Genomic DNA, 17,470 nt, shown 5'->3' with positions numbered 1-17,470 from the left:
CATCGGTTACGTGTCAGATGTGTAGCCAAGCAGTAATTTGTCGCCATAGCTGCAAATATTAGCCGGTAATATGAAGTGTTGTCAGCTAAAGTCTGATGGTGCAGACGACCGTAAGGACGAAGTACCCAAGAGTACCGCTAGGCCGCGCCTCTTTAGCTCAGTGGTAGAGCACTGGTCTAATAAACCAGGGGTCGTAAGTTCCATCCTCACAGGAGAAAGATGAATTTTGGAAATCAGTTGCGCGTAGTGGCCGTATAGTAAACAGTACCTGTGATGACGAACAATTAGCGACAGGCGTTTTTTTTAAGATTTACTCTCAGATGTGATTAAGGCGAATGGCGCAGATAAAGCATTTGCCAAAGCGGTACAGCATAAGGTGGGACGAGGCAGTCTGAATTACATTTTATAGATGTATTTCTCACATATCTCAGAGTCTCTCGCGGTCGTCGTCGTCGTCGTCGTCGTCGTCGTCGCCGCCGCCGCTTCTGCAGAAGTAGCAAATGGCCATCGTAGCAAATGCGGCGAGGGACGGCCTGCCTTCGATTCCGAATGCACAAATTGTGTGGTCTTGTTTCTCAGTCTATATTTGGTCGGTCTCGTCAGAGGTTGAATGTAACGAATGGGTGGGAAAGAGCAAGGGGCAGCGGCTGTGTAGAACGAAAACACAAATCCTCAGGGGTGTGAGCGTTTCGAGATGAGTCGTATACATGTAAATGTTGGTCGTCAGTGACCGTGTGGCCTAATGGATAAGGCGTCGGACTTCGGCTCTGAAGATTACAGGTTCGAATGCTCTCACGCTTGTGTTTTTCCAGTTCTGAAAAAGAAACATACCGTTTTAATGTAGCAATTGAGCAGTACGAAACCGTCTGAATGTTGCTGTTGACCATTTTTTGCTTGGAGATGCTCTTGAGCTTGAAACACACACAGCAAGACCGGTGTTAACTAACGAAATGGTCGGCAGAGTGCCGACACCGCGAGTTTTGACTGACACTTGCACATCTAAAACAACGTCGGAAAGTAACTCGTTCGGCTTTTGAGTCACATAAAGTATGTGTGTTAATTTTGACGCCACTAGCTCTGCTTGTTGTCATGCAATTTCTTTGCCTCTCAGAAATGATTATGACATAAAAGTGAAGTACGTGACGAGTGTGACGTTAGGAAAACATTAGGCAGCATGGAGAGATTCTGTATGGGACCACCCAACCCAAACGAGTACTGTGTGACGTGCTACCCGGCAAGTATTCACCGAGGTAGCCGGCTATCTCAGTCGGTAGAGCGTCAGACTCTTAATCCCAGGGTCGTGGGTTCGAGCCAGACGCTGGGCGGAACGAAATTTTGTTCCGCTGCAGGTGTAAATTACCGTTTTTCTGATTAACGAGATTTAATGGAAATAGCAACTTTAAACTTTGCCTACGTCTCTGTCAGTCGCAAGGAAACTGTATTTGAAGGTGAAGGTGATTTTGTAGACATGTGTGAAAGACATGTTCTGAAAAGCAAGTGTTGTGGTTTGGAGAGCAAGTCGGTTACGTGTCAGATGTGTAGCCAAGCAGTAATTTGTCGCCATAGCTGCAAATATTAGCCGGTAATATGAAGTGTTGTCAGCTAAAGTCTGATGGTGCAGACGACCGTAAGGACGAAGTACCCAAGAGTACCGCTAGGCCGCGCCTCTTTAGCTCAGTGGTAGAGCACTGGTCTAATAAACCAGGGGTTGTAAGTTCCATCCTCACAGGAGAAAGATGAATTTTGGAAATCAGTTGCGCGTCGTGGCCGTATAGCAAACAGTACCTGTGATGACGAACAATTAGCGACAGGCGTTTTTTTAAGATTTACTCTCAGATGTGATTAAGGCGAATGGCGCAGATAAAGCATTTGCCAAAGCGGTACAGTATAAGGTGGGACGAGGCAGTCTGAATTACATTTTATAGATGTATTTCTCACATATCTCAGAGTCTCTCGCGATCTTCGTCGTCGTCGTCGTCGTCGTCGCCGCCGCCGCTTCTGCAGAAGTAGCAAATGGCCATCGTAGCAAATGCGGCGAGGGACGGCCTGCCTTCGATTCCGAATGCACAAATTGTGTGGTCTTGTTTCTCAGTCTATATTTGGTCGGTCTCGTCAGAGGTTGAATGTAACGAATGGGTGGGAGAGAGCAAGGGGCAGCGGCTGTGTAGAACGAAAACACAAATCCTCAGGGGTGTGAGCGTTTCGAGATGAGTCGTATACATGTAAATGTTGATCGTCAGTGACCGTGTGGTCTAATGGATAAGGCGTCGGACTTCGTATCTGAAGATTACAGGTTCGAATGCTGTCACGCTTGTGTTTTTCCAGTTCTGAAAAAGAAACATACCGTTTTAATGTAGCAATTGAGCAGTACGAAACCGTCTGAATGTTGCTGTTGACCATTTTTTGCTTGGAGATGCTCTTGAGCTTGAAACACACACAGCAAGACCGGTGTTAACTAACGAAATGGTCGGCAGAGTGCCGACACCGCGAGTTTTGACTGACACTTGCACATCTAAAACAACGTCGGAAAGTAACTCGTTCGGCTTTTGAGTCACATAAAGTATGTGTGTTAATTTTGACGCCACTAGCTCTGCTTGTTGTCATGCAATTTCTTTGCCTCTCAGAAATGATTATGACATAAAAGTGAAGTACGTGACGAGTGTGACGTTAGGAAAACATTAGGCAGCATGGAGAGATTCTGTATGGGACCACCCAACCCAAACGAGTACTGTGTGACGTGCTACCCGGCAAGTATTCACCGAGGTAGCCGGCTATCTCAGTCGGTAGAGCGTCAGACTCTTAATCCCAGGGTCGTGGGTTCGAGCCAGACGCTGGGCGGAACGGAATTTTGTTCCGCTGCAGGTGTAAATTACCGTTTTTCTGATTAACGAGATTTAATGGAAATAGCAACTTTAAACTTTGCCTACGTCTCTGTCAGTCGCAAGGAAACTGTATTTGAAGGTGAAGGTGATTTTGTAGACATGTGTGAAAGACATGTTCTGAAAAGCAAGTGTTGTGGTTTGGAGAGCACATCGGTTACATGTCAGATGTGTAGCCAAGCAGTAATTTGTCGCCATAGCTGCAAATATTAGCCGGTAATATGAAGTGTTGTCAGCTAAAGTCTGATGGTGCAGACGACCGTAAGGAGGAAGTACCCAAGAGTACCGCTAGGCCGCGCGTCTTTAGCTCAGTGGTAGAGCACTGGTCTAATAAACCAGGGGTTGTAAGTTCCAGCCTCACAGGAGAAAGATGAATTTTGGAAATCAGTTGCGCGTCGTGGCCGTATAGTAAACAGTACCTGTGATGACGAACAATTAGCGACAGGCGTTTTTTTTAAGATTTACTCTCAGATGTGATTAAGGCGAATGGCGCAGATAAAGCATTTGCCAAAGCGGTACAGCATAAGGTGGGACGAGGCAGTCTGAATTACATTTTATAGATGTATTTCTCACATATCTCAGAGTCTCTCGCGATCTTCGTCGTCGTCGTCGTCGTCGTCGTCGTCGTCGTCGTCGTCGTCGCCGCCGCTTCTGCAGAAGTAGCAAATGGCCATCGTAGCAAATGCGGCGAGGGACGGCCTGCCTTCGATTCCGAATGCACAAATTGTGTGGTCTTGTTTCTCAGTCTATATTTGGTCGGTCTCGTCAGAGGTTGAATGTAACGAATGGGTGGGAAAGAGCAAGGGGCAGCGGCTGTGTAGAACGAAAACACAAATCCTCAGGGGGTGTGAGCGTTTCGAGATGAGTCGTATACATGTAAATGTTGATCGTCAGTGACCGTGTGGTCTAATGGATAAGGCGTCGGACTTCGGCTCTGAAGATTACAGGTTCGAATGCTGTCACGCTTGTGTTTTTCCAGTTCTGAAAAAGAAACATACCGTTTTAATGTAGCAATTGAGCAGTACGAAACCGTCTGAATGTTGCTGTTGACCATTTTTTGCTTGGAGATGCTCTTGAGCTTGAAACACACACAGCAAGACCGGTGTTAACTAACGAAATGGTCGGCAGAGAGCCGACACCGCGAGTTTTGACTGACACTTGCACATCTAAAACAACGTCGGAAAGTAACTCGTTCGGCTTTTGAGTCACATAAAGTATGTGTGTTAATTTTGACGCCACTAGCTCTGCTTGTTGTCATGCAATTTCTTTGCCTCTCAGAAATGATTATGACATAAAAGTGAAGTACGTGACGAGTGTGACGTTAGGAAAACATTAGGCAGCATGGAGAGATTCTGTATAGGACCACCCAACCCAAACGAGTACTGTGTGACGTGCTACCCGGCAAGTATTCACCGAGGTAGCCGGCTATCTCAGTCGGTAGAGCGTCAGACTCTTAATCCCAGGGTCGTGGGTTCGAGCCAGACGCTGGGCGGAACGGAATTTTGTTCCGCTGCAGGTGTAAATTACCGTTTTTCTGATTAACGAGATTTAATGGAAATAGCAACTTTAAACTTTGCCTACGTCTCTGTCAGTCGCAAGGAAACTGTATTTGAAGGTGAAGGTGATTTTGTAGACATGTGTGAAAGACATGTTCTGAAAAGCAAGTGTTGTGGTTTGGAGAGCACATCGGTTACGTGTCAGATGTGTAGCCAAGCAGTAATTTGTCGCCATAGCTGCAAATATTAGCCGGTAATATGAAGTGTTGTCAGCTAAAGTCTGATGGTGCAGACGACCGTAAGGACGAAGTACCCAAGAGTACCGCTAGGCCGCGCCTCTTTAGCTCAGTGGTAGAGCACTGGTCTAATAAACCAGGGGTTGTAAGTTCCATCCTCACAGGAGAAAGATGAATTTTGGAAATCAGTTGCGCGTAGTGGCCGTATAGTAAACAGTACCTGTGATGACGAACAATTAGCGACAGGCGTTTTTTTTAAGATTTACTCTCAGATGTGATTAAGGCGAATGGCGCAGATAAAGCATTTGCCAAAGCGGTACAGCATAAGGTGGGACGAGGCAGTCTGAATTACATTTTATAGATGTATTTCTCACATATCTCAGAGTCTCTCGCGGTCGTCGTCGTCGTCGTCGTCGTCGTCGTCGTCGTCGTCGTCGTCGTCGTCGCCGCCGCCGCTTCTGCAGAAGTAGCAAATGGCCATCGTAGCAAATGCGGCGAGGGACGGCCTGCCTTCGATTCCGAATGCACAAATTGTGTGGTCTTGTTTCTCAGTCTATATTTGGTCGGTCTCGTCAGAGGTTGAATGTAACGAATGGGTGGGAAAGAGCAAGGGGCAGCGGCTGTGTAGAACGAAAACACAAATCCTCAGGGGTGTGAGCGTTTCGAGATGAGTCGTATACATGTAAATGTTGGTCGTCAGTGACCGTGTGGCCTAATGGATAAGGCGTCGGACTTCGGCTCTGAAGATTACAGGTTCGAATGCTCTCACGCTTGTGTTTTTCCAGTTCTGAAAAAGAAACATACCGTTTTAATGTAGCAATTGAGCAGTACGAAACCGTCTGAATGTTGCTGTTGACCATTTTTTGCTTGGAGATGCTCTTGAGCTTGAAACACACACAGCAAGACCGGTGTTAACTAACGAAATGGTCGGCAGAGTGCCGACACCGCGAGTTTTGACTGACACTTGCACATCTAAAACAACGTCGGAAAGTAACTCGTTCGGCTTTTGAGTCACATAAAGTATGTGTGTTAATTTTGACGCCACTAGCTCTGCTTGTTGTCATGCAATTTCTTTGCCTCTCAGAAATGATTATGACATAAAAGTGAAGTACGTGACGAGTGTGACGTTAGGAAAACATTAGGCAGCATGGAGAGATTCTGTATGGGACCACCCAACCCAAACGAGTACTGTGTGACGTGCTACCCGGCAAGTATTCACCGAGGTAGCCGGCTATCTCAGTCGGTAGAGCGTCAGACTCTTAATCCCAGGGTCGTGGGTTCGAGCCAGACGCTGGGCGGAACGGAATTTTGTTCCGCTGCAGGTGTAAATTACCGTTTTTCTGATTAACGAGATTTAATGGAAATAGCAACTTTAAACTTTGCCTACGTCTCTGTCAGTCGCAAGGAAACTGTATTTGAAGGTGAAGGTGATTTTGTAGACATGTGTGAAAGACATGTTCTGAAAAGCAAGTGTTGTGGTTTGGAGAGCAAGTCGGTTACGTGTCAGATGTGTAGCCAAGCAGTAATTTGTCGCCATAGCTGCAAATATTAGCCGGTAATATGAAGTGTTGTCAGCTAAAGTCTGATGGTGCAGACGACCGTAAGGACGAAGTACCCAAGAGTACCGCTAGGCCGCGCCTCTTTAGCTCAGTGGTAGAGCACTGGTCTAATAAACCAGGGGTTGTAAGTTCCATCCTCACAGGAGAAAGATGAATTTTGGAAATCAGTTGCGCGTCGTGGCCGTATAGCAAACAGTACCTGTGATGACGAACAATTAGCGACAGGCGTTTTTTTAAGATTTACTCTCAGATGTGATTAAGGCGAATGGCGCAGATAAAGCATTTGCCAAAGCGGTACAGTATAAGGTGGGACGAGGCAGTCTGAATTACATTTTATAGATGTATTTCTCACATATCTCAGAGTCTCTCGCGATCTTCGTCGTCGTCGTCGTCGTCGTCGTCGCCGCCGCTTCTGCAGAAGTAGCAAATGGCCATCGTAGCAAATGCGGCGAGGGACGGCCTGCCTTCGATTCCGAATGCACAAATTGTGTGGTCTTGTTTCTCAGTCTATATTTGGTCGGTCTCGTCAGAGGTTGAATGTAACGAATGGGTGGGAGAGAGCAAGGGGCAGCGGCTGTGTAGAACGAAAACACAAATCCTCAGGGGTGTGAGCGTTTCGAGATGAGTCGTATACATGTAAATGTTGATCGTCAGTGACCGTGTGGTCTAATGGATAAGGCGTCGGACTTCGTATCTGAAGATTACAGGTTCGAATGCTGTCACGCTTGTGTTTTTCCAGTTCTGAAAAAGAAACATACCGTTTTAATGTAGCAATTGAGCAGTACGAAACCGTCTGAATGTTGCTGTTGACCATTTTTTGCTTGGAGATGCTCTTGAGCTTGAAACACACACAGCAAGACCGGTGTTAACTAACGAAATGGTCGGCAGAGTGCCGACACCGCGAGTTTTGACTGACACTTGCACATCTAAAACAACGTCGGAAAGTAACTCGTTCGGCTTTTGAGTCACATAAAGTATGTGTGTTAATTTTGACGCCACTAGCTCTGCTTGTTGTCATGCAATTTCTTTGCCTCTCAGAAATGATTATGACATAAAAGTGAAGTACGTGACGAGTGTGACGTTAGGAAAACATTAGGCAGCATGGAGAGATTCTGTATGGGACCACCCAACCCAAACGAGTACTGTGTGACGTGCTACCCGGCAAGTATTCACCGAGGTAGCCGGCTATCTCAGTCGGTAGAGCGTCAGACTCTTAATCCCAGGGTCGTGGGTTCGAGCCAGACGCTGGGCGGAACGTAATTTTGTTCCGCTGCAGGTGTAAATTACCGTTTTTCTGATTAACGAGATTTAATGGAAATAGCAACTTTAAACTTTGCCTACGTCTCTGTCAGTCGCAAGGAAACTGTATTTGAAGGTGAAGGTGATTTTGTAGACATGTGTGAAAGACATGTTCTGAAAAGCAAGTGTTGTGGTTTGGAGAGCACATCGGTTACATGTCAGATGTGTAGCCAAGCAGTAATTTGTCGCCATAGCTGCAAATATTAGCCGGTAATATGAAGTGTTGTCAGCTAAAGTCTGATGGTGCAGACGACCGTAAGGAGGAAGTACCCAAGAGTACCGCTAGGCCGCACGTCTTTAGCTCAGTGGTAGAGCACTGGTCTAATAAACCAGGGGTTGTAAGTTCCAGCCTCACAGGAGAAAGATGAATTTTGGAAATCAGTTGCGCGTCGTGGCCGTATAGTAAACAGTACCTGTGATGACGAACAATTAGCGACAGGCGTTTTTTTTAAGATTTACTCTCAGATGTGATTAAGGCGAATGGCGCAGATAAAGCATTTGCCAAAGCGGTACAGCATAAGGTGGGACGAGGCAGTCTGAATTACATTTTATAGATGTATTTCTCACATATCTCAGAGTCTCTCGCGATCTTCGTCGTCGTCGTCGTCGTCGTCGTCGTCGTCGTCGCCGCCGCTTCTGCAGAAGTAGCAAATGGCCATCGTAGCAAATGCGGCGAGGGACGGCCTGCCTTCGATTCCGAATGCACAAATTGTGTGGTCTTGTTTCTCAGTCTATATTTGGTCGGTCTCGTCAGAGGTTGAATGTAACGAATGGGTGGGAAAGAGCAAGGGGCAGCGGCTGTGTAGAACGAAAACACAAATCCTCAGGGGGTGTGAGCGTTTCGAGATGAGTCGTATACATGTAAATGTTGATCGTCAGTGACCGTGTGGTCTAATGGATAAGGCGTCGGACTTCGGCTCTGAAGATTACAGGTTCGAATGCTGTCACGCTTGTGTTTTTCCAGTTCTGAAAAAGAAACATACCGTTTTAATGTAGCAATTGAGCAGTACGAAACCGTCTGAATGTTGCTGTTGACCATTTTTTGCTTGGAGATGCTCTTGAGCTTGAAACACACACAGCAAGACCGGTGTTAACTAACGAAATGGTCGGCAGAGAGCCGACACCGCGAGTTTTGACTGACACTTGCACATCTAAAACAACGTCGGAAAGTAACTCGTTCGGCTTTTGAGTCACATAAAGTATGTGTGTTAATTTTGACGCCACTAGCTCTGCTTGTTGTCATGCAATTTCTTTGCCTCTCAGAAATGATTATGACATAAAAGTGAAGTACGTGACGAGTGTGACGTTAGGAAAACATTAGGCAGCATGGAGAGATTCTGTATAGGACCACCCAACCCAAACGAGTACTGTGTGACGTGCTACCCGGCAAGTATTCATCGAGGTAGCCGGCTATCTCAGTCGGTAGAGCGTCAGACTCTTAATCCCAGGGTCGTGGGTTCGAGCCAGACGCTGGGCGGAACGGAATTTTGTTCCGCTGCAGGTGTAAATTACCGTTTTTCTGATTAACGAGATTTAATGGAAATAGCAACTTTAAACTTTGCCTACGTCTCTGTCAGTCGCAAGGAAACTGTATTTGAAGGTGAAGGTGATTTTGTAGACATGTGTGAAAGACATGTTCTGAAAAGCAAGTGTTGTGGTTTGGAGAGCACATCGGTTACGTGTCAGATGTGTAGCCAAGCAGTAATTTGTCGCCATAGCTGCAAATATTAGCCGGTAATATGAAGTGTTGTCAGCTAAAGTCTGATGGTGCAGACGACCGTAAGGACGAAGTACCCAAGAGTACCGCTAGGCCGCGCCTCTTTAGCTCAGTGGTAGAGCACTGGTCTAATAAACCAGGGGTTGTAAGTTCCATCCTCACAGGAGAAAGATGAATTTTGGAAATCAGTTGCGCGTAGTGGCCGTATAGTAAACAGTACCTGTGATGACGAACAATTAGCGACAGGCGTTTTTTTTAAGATTTACTCTCAGATGTGATTAAGGCGAATGGCGCAGATAAAGCATTTGCCAAAGCGGTACAGCATAAGGTGGGACGAGGCAGTCTGAATTACATTTTATAGATGTATTTCTCACATATCTCAGAGTCTCTCGCGGTCGTCGTCGTCGTCGTCGTCGTCGTCGTCGTCGTCGTCGTCGCCGTCGCTTCTGCAGAAGTAGCAAATGGCCATCGTAGCAAATGCGGCGAGGGACGGCCTGCCTTCGATTCCGAATGCACAAATTGTGTGGTCTTGTTTCTCAGTCTATATTTGGTCGGTCTCGTCAGAGGTTGAATGTAACGAATGGGTGGGAAAGAGCAAGGGGCAGCGGCTGTGTAGAACGAAAACACAAATCCTCAGGGGTGTGAGCGTTTCGAGATGAGTCGTATACATGTAAATGTTGGTCGTCAGTGACCGTGTGGCCTAATGGATAAGGCGTCGGACTTCGGCTCTGAAGATTACAGGTTCGAATGCTGTCACGCTTGTGTTTTTCCAGTTCTGAAAAAGAAACATACCGTTTTAATGTAGCAATTGAGCAGTACGAAACCGTCTGAATGTTGCTGTTGACCATTTTTTGCTTGGAGATGCTCTTGAGCTTGAAACACACACAGCAAGACCGGTGTTAACTAACGAAATGGTCGGCAGAGTGCCGACACCGCGAGTTTTGACTGACACTTGCACATCTAAAACAACGTCGGAAAGTAACTCGTTCGGCTTTTGAGTCACATAAAGTATGTGTGTTAATTTTGACGCCACTAGCTCTGCTTGTTGTCATGCAATTTCTTTGCCTCTCAGAAATGATTATGACATAAAAGTGAAGTACGTGACGAGTGTGACGTTAGGAAAACATTAGGCAGCATGGAGAGATTCTGTATGGGACCACCCAACCCAAACGAGTACTGTGTGACGTGCTACCCGGCAAGTATTCACCGAGGTAGCCGGCTATCTCAGTCGGTAGAGCGTCAGACTCTTAATCCCAGGGTCGTGGGTTCGAGCCAGACGCTGGGCGGAACGGAATTTTGTTCCGCTGCAGGTGTAAATTACCGTTTTTCTGATTAACGAGATTTAATGGAAATAGCAACTTTAAACTTTGCCTACGTCTCTGTCAGTCGCAAGGAAACTGTATTTGAAGGTGAAGGTGATTTTGTAGACATGTGTGAAAGACATGTTCTGAAAAGCAAGTGTTGTGGTTTGGAGAGCAAGTCGGTTACGTGTCAGATGTGTAGCCAAGCAGTAATTTGTCGCCATAGCTGCAAATATTAGCCGGTAATATGAAGTGTTGTCAGCTAAAGTCTGATGGTGCAGACGACCGTAAGGACGAAGTACCCAAGAGTACCGCTAGGCCGCGCCTCTTTAGCTCAGTGGTAGAGCACTGGTCTAATAAACCAGGGGTTGTAAGTTCCATCCTCACAGGAGAAAGATGAATTTTGGAAATCAGTTGCGCGTAGTGGCCGTATAGTAAACAGTACCTGTGATGACGAACAATTAGCGACAGGCGTTTTTTTTAAGATTTACTCTCAGATGTGATTAAGGCGAATGGCGCAGATAAAGCATTTGCCAAAGCGGTACAGCATAAGGTGGGACGAGGCAGTCTGAATTACATTTTATAGATGTATTTCTCACATATCTCAGAGTCTCTCGCGGTCGTCGTCGTCGTCGTCGTCGCCGCCGCTTCTGCAGAAGTAGCAAATGGCCATCGTAGCAAATGCGGCGAGGGACGGCCTGCCTTCGATTCCGAATGCACAAATTGTGTGGTCTTGTTTCTCAGTCTATATTTGGTCGGTCTCGTCAGAGGTTGAATGTAACGAATGGGTGGGAAAGAGCAAGGGGCAGCGGCTGTGTAGAACGAAAACACAAATCCTCAGGGGTGTGAGCGTTTCGAGATGAGTCGTATACATGTAAATGTTGGTCGTCAGTGACCGTGTGGCCTAATGGATAAGGCGTCGGACTTCGGCTCTGAAGATTACAGGTTCGAATGCTGTCACGCTTGTGTTTTTCCAGTTCTGAAAAAGAAACATACCGTTTTAATGTAGCAATTGAGCAGTACGAAACCGTCTGAATGTTGCTGTTGACCATTTTTTGCTTGGAGATGCTCTTGAGCTTGAAACACACACAGCAAGACCGGTGTTAACTAACGAAATGGTCGGCAGAGTGCCGACACCGCGAGTTTTGACTGACACTTGCACATCTAAAACAACGTCGGAAAGTAACTCGTTCGGCTTTTGAGTCACATAAAGTATGTGTGTTAATTTTGACGCCACTAGCTCTGCTTGTTGTCATGCAATTTCTTTGCCTCTCAGAAATGATTATGACATAAAAGTGAAGTACGTGACGAGTGTGACGTTAGGAAAACATTAGGCAGCATGGAGAGATTCTGTATGGGACCACCCAACCCAAACGAGTACTGTGTGACGTGCTACCCGGCAAGTATTCACCGAGGTAGCCGGCTATCTCAGTCGGTAGAGCGTCAGACTCTTAATCCCAGGGTCGTGGGTTCGAGCCAGACGCTGGGCGGAACGGAATTTTGTTCCGCTGCAGGTGTAAATTACCGTTTTTCTGATTAACGAGATTTAATGGAAATAGCAACTTTAAACTTTGCCTACGTCTCTGTCAGTCGCAAGGAAACTGTATTTGAAGGTGAAGGTGATTTTGTAGACATGTGTGAAAGACATGTTCTGAAAAGCAAGTGTTGTGGTTTGGAGAGCAAGTCGGTTACGTGTCAGATGTGTAGCCAAGCAGTAATTTGTCGCCATAGCTGCAAATATTAGCCGGTAATATGAAGTGTTGTCAGCTAAAGTCTGATGGTGCAGACGACCGTAAGGACGAAGTACCCAAGAGTACCGCTAGGCCGCGCCTCTTTAGCTCAGTGGTAGAGCACTGGTCTAATAAACCAGGGGTTGTAAGTTCCATCCTCACAGGAGAAAGATGAATTTTGGAAATCAGTTGCGCGTAGTGGCCGTATAGTAAACAGTACCTGTGATGACGAACAATTAGCGACAGGCGTTTTTTTTAAGATTTACTCTCAGATGTGATTAAGGCGAATGGCGCAGATAAAGCATTTGCCAAAGCGGTACAGCATAAGGTGGGACGAGGCAGTCTGAATTACATTTTATAGATGTATTTCTCACATATCTCAGAGTCTCTCGCGGTCGTCGTCGTCGTCGTCGTCGTCGTCGTCGTCGTCGCCGCCGCTTCTGCAGAAGTAGCAAATGGCCATCGTAGCAAATGCGGCGAGGGACGGCCTGCCTTCGATTCCGAATGCACAAATTGTGTGGTCTTGTTTCTCAGTCTATATTTGGTCGGTCTCGTCAGAGGTTGAATGTAACGAATGGGTGGGAAAGAGCAAGGGGCAGCGGCTGTGTAGAACGAAAACACAAATCCTCAGGGGTGTGAGCGTTTCGAGATGAGTCGTATACATGTAAATGTTGGTCGTCAGTGACCGTGTGGCCTAATGGATAAGGCGTCGGACTTCGGCTCTGAAGATTACAGGTTCGAATGCTGTCACGCTTGTGTTTTTCCAGTTCTGAAAAAGAAACATACCGTTTTAATGTAGCAATTGAGCAGTACGAAACCGTCTGAATGTTGCTGTTGACCATTTTTTGCTTGGAGATGCTCTTGAGCTTGAAACACACACAGCAAGACCGGTGTTAACTAACGAAATGGTCGGCAGAGTGCCGACACCGCGAGTTTTGACTGACACTTGCACATCTAAAACAACGTCGGAAAGTAACTCGTTCGGCTTTTGAGTCACATAAAGTATGTGTGTTAATTTTGACGCCACTAGCTCTGCTTGTTGTCATGCAATTTCTTTGCCTCTCAGAAATGATTATGACATAAAAGTGAAGTACGTGACGAGTGTGACGTTAGGAAAACATTAGGCAGCATGGAGAGATTCTGTATGGGACCACCCAACCCAAACGAGTACTGTGTGACGTGCTACCCGGCAAGTATTCACCGAGGTAGCCGGCTATCTCAGTCGGTAGAGCGTCAGACTCTTAATCCCAGGGTCGTGGGTTCGAGCCAGACGCTGGGCGGAACGGAATTTTGTTCCGTTGCAGGTGTAAATTACCGTTTTTCTGATTAACGAGATTTAATGGAAATAGCAACTTTAAACTTTGCCTACGTCTCTGTCAGTCGCAAGGAAACTGTATTTGAAGGTGAAGGTGATTTTGTAGACATGTGTGAAAGACATGTTCTGAAAAGCAAGTGTTGTGGTTTGGAGAGCAAGTCGGTTACGTGTCAGATGTGTAGCCAAGCAGTAATTTGTCGCCATAGCTGCAAATATTAGCCGGTAATATGAAGTGTTGTCAGCTAAAGTCTGATGGTGCAGACGACCGTAAGGACGAAGTGCCCAAGAGTACCGCTAAGCCGCGCCTCTTTAGCTCAGTGGTAGAGCACTGGTCTAATAAACCAGGGGTTGTAAGTTCCATCCTCACAGGAGAAAGATGAATTTTGGAAATCAGTTGCGCGTCGTGGCCGTATAGCAAACAGTTCCTGTGATGACGAACAATTAGCGACAGGCGTTTTTTTAAGATTTACTCTCAGATGTGATTAAGGCGAATGGCGCAGATAAAGCATTTGCCAAAGCGGTACAGTATAAGGTGGGACGAGGCAGTCTGAATTACATTTTATAGATGTATTTCTCACATATCTCAGAGTCTCTCGCGATCTTCGTCGTCGTCGTCGTCGTCGTCGCCGCCGCCGCTTCTGCAGAAGTAGCAAATGGCCATCGTAGCAAATGCGGCGAGGGACGGCCTGCCTTCGATTCCGAATGCACAAATTGTGTGGTCTTGTTTCTCAGTCTATATTTGGTCGGTCTCGTCAGAGGTTGAATGTAACGAATGGGTGGGAAAGAGCAAGGGGCAGCGGCTGTGTAGAACGAAAACACAAATCCTCAGGGGTGTGAGCGTTTCGAGATGAGTCGTATACATGTAAATGTTGATCGTCAGTGACCGTGTGGTCTAATGGATAAGGCGTCGGACTTCGTATCTGAAGATTACAGGTTCGAATGCTGTCACGCTTGTGTTTTTCCAGTTCTGAAAAAGAAACATACCGTTTTAATGTAGCAATTGAGCAGTACGAAACCGTCTGAATGTTGCTGTTGACCATTTTTTGCTTGGAGATGCTCTTGAGCTTGAAACACACACAGAAAGACCGGTGTTAACTAACGAAATGGTCGGCAGAGTGCCGACACCGCGAGTTTTGACTGACACTTGCACATCTAAAACAACGTCGGAAAGTAACTCGTTCGGCTTTTGAGTCACATAAAGTATGTGTGTTAATTTTGACGCCACTAGCTCTGCTTGTTGTCATGCAATTTCTTTGCCTCTCAGAAATGATTATGACATAAAAGTGAAGTACGTGACGAGTGTGACGTTAGGAAAACATTAGGCAGCATGGAGAGATTCTGTATGGGACCACCCAACCCAAACGAGTACTGTGTGACGTGCTACCCGGCGAGTATTCACCGAGGTAGCCGGCTATCTCAGTCGGTAGAGCGTCAGACTCTTAATCCCAGTGTCGTGGGTTCGAGCCAGACGCTGGGCGGAACGGAATTTTGTTCCGCTGCAGGTGTAAATTACCGTTTTTCTGATTAACGAGATTTAATGGAAATAGCAACTTTAAACTTTGCCTACGTCTCTGTCAGTCGCAAGGAAACTGTATTTGAAGGTGAAGGTGATTTTGTAGACATGTGTGAAAGACATGTTCTGAAAAGCAAGTGTTGTGGTTTGGAGAGCACATCGGTTACGTGTCAGATGTGTAGCCAAGCAGTAATTTGTCGCCATAGCTGCAAATATTAGCCGGTAATATGAAGTGTTGTCAGCTAAAGTCTGATGGTGCAGACGACCGTAAGGACGAAGTACCCAAGAGTACCGCTAGGCCGCGCCTCTTTAGCTCAGTGGTAGAGCACTGGTCTAATAAACCAGGGGTTGTAAGTTCCATCCTCACAGGAGAAAGATGAATTTTGGAAATCAGTTGCGCGTAGTGGCCGTATAGTAAACAGTACCTGTGATGACGAACAATTAGCGACAGGCGTTTTTTTTAAGATTTACTCTCAGATGTGATTAAGGCGAATGGCGCAGATAAAGCATTTGCCAAAGCGGTACAGCATAAGGTGGGACGAGGCAGTCTGAATTACATTTTATAGATGTATTTCTCACATATCTCAGAGTCTCTCGCGATCTTCGTCGTCGTCGTCGTCGTCGTCGTCGTCGTCGTCGCCGCCGCCGCATCTGCAGAAGTAGCAAATGGCCATCGTAGCAAATGCGGCGAAGGACGGCCTGCCTTCGATTCCGAATGCACAAATTGTGTGGTCTTGTTTCTCAGTCTATATTTGGTCGGTCTCGTCAGAGGTTGAATGTAACGAATGGGTGGGAAAGAGCAAGGGGCAGCGGCTGTGTAGAACGAAAACACAAATCCTCAGGGGTGTGAGCGTTTCGAGATGAGTCGTATACATGTAAATGTTGATCGTCAGTGACCGTGTGGTCTAATGGATAAGGTGTCGGACTTCGTATCTGAAGATTACAGGTTCGAATGCTGTCACGCTTGTGTTTTTCCAGTTCTGAAAAAGAAACATACCGTTTTAATGTAGCAATTGAGCAGTACGAAACCGTCTGAATGTTGCTGTTGACCATTTTTTGCTTGGAGATGCTCTTGAGCTTGAAACACACACAGCAAGACCGGTGTTAACTAACGAAATGGTCGGCAGAGTGCCGACACCGCGAGTTTTGACTGGCACTTGCACATCTAAAACAACGTCGGAAAGTAACTCGTTCGGCTTTTGAGTCACATAAAGTATGTGTGTTAATTTTGACGCCACTAGCTCTGCTTGTTGTCATGCAATTTCTTTGCCTCTCAGAAATGATTATGACATAAAAGTGAAGTACGTGACGAGTGTGACGTTAGGAAAACATTAGGCAGCATGGAGAGATTCTGTATGGGACCACCCAACCCAAACGAGTACTGTGTGACGTGCTACCCGGCAAGTATTCACCGAGGTAGCCGGCTATCTCAGTCGGTAGAGCGTCAGACTCTTAATCCCAGGGTCGTGGGTTCGAGCCAGACGCTGGGCGGAACGGAATTTTGTTCCGCTGCAGGTGTAAATTACCGTTTTTCTGATTAACGAGATTTAATGGAAATAGCAACTTTAAACTTTGCCTACGTCTCTGTCAGTCGCAAGGAAACTGTATTTGAAGGTGAAGGTGATTTTGTAGACATGTGTGAAAGACATGTTCTGAAAAGCAAGTGTTGTGGTTTGGAGAGCACATCGGTTACGTGTCAGATGTGTAGCCAAGCAGTAATTTGTCGCCATAGCTGCAAATATTAGCCGGTAATATGAAGTGTTGTCAGCTAAAGTCTGATGGTTCAGACGACCGTAAGGACGAAGTACCCAAGAGTACCGCTAGGCCGCGCCTCTTTAGCTCAGTGGTAGAGCACTGGTCTAATAAACCAGGGGTTGTGAGTTCCATCCTCACAGGAGAAAGATGAATTTTGGAAATCAGTTGCGCGTCGTGGCCGTATAGCAAACAGTACCTGTGATGACGAACAATTAGCGACAGGCGTTTTTTTAAGATTTACTCTCAGATGTGATTAAGGCGAATGGCGCAGATAAAGCATTTGCCAAAGCGGTACAGTATAAGGTGGGACGAGGCAGTCTGAATTACATTTTATAGATGTATTTCTCACATATCTCAGAGTCTCTCGCGATCTTCGTCGTCGTCGTCGTCGTCGTCGTCGTCGTCGTCGTCGCCGCCGCCGCTTCTGCAGAAGTAGCAAATGGCCATCGTAGCAAATGCGGCGAGGGACGGCCTGCCTTCGATTCCGAATGCACAAATTGTGTGGTCTTGTTTCTCAGTCTATATTTGGTCGGTATCGTCAGAGGTTGAATGTAACGAATGGGTGGGAAAGAGCAAGGGGCAGCGGCTGTGTAGAACGAAAACACAAATCCTCAGGGGTGTGAGCGTTTCGAGATGAGTCGTATACATGTAAATGTTGGTCGTCAGTGAC

The 17,470-nt window shown here is 46.4% G+C and overlaps 1 non-coding gene across 1 annotated transcript; it reads left to right on the top strand.

Moving 5' to 3' along the window:
- The first annotated feature begins 16,874 nt into the window (after positions 1-16,874).
- Trnai-aau (transfer RNA isoleucine (anticodon AAU)) lies at positions 16,875-16,946 on the top strand. The gene has a single exon. It is a non-coding gene; the product is annotated as a tRNA-Ile (tRNA).
- The last annotated feature ends 524 nt before the right edge of the window (positions 16,947-17,470 follow it).

The sequence above is a fragment of the Schistocerca gregaria genome, unplaced genomic scaffold (assembly GCF_023897955.1).
Source record: "Schistocerca gregaria isolate iqSchGreg1 unplaced genomic scaffold, iqSchGreg1.2 ptg000420l, whole genome shotgun sequence".
NCBI lineage: Eukaryota > Metazoa > Arthropoda > Insecta > Orthoptera > Acrididae > Schistocerca > Schistocerca gregaria.
This window is presented reverse-complemented; position numbering and strand designations above follow the sequence as displayed.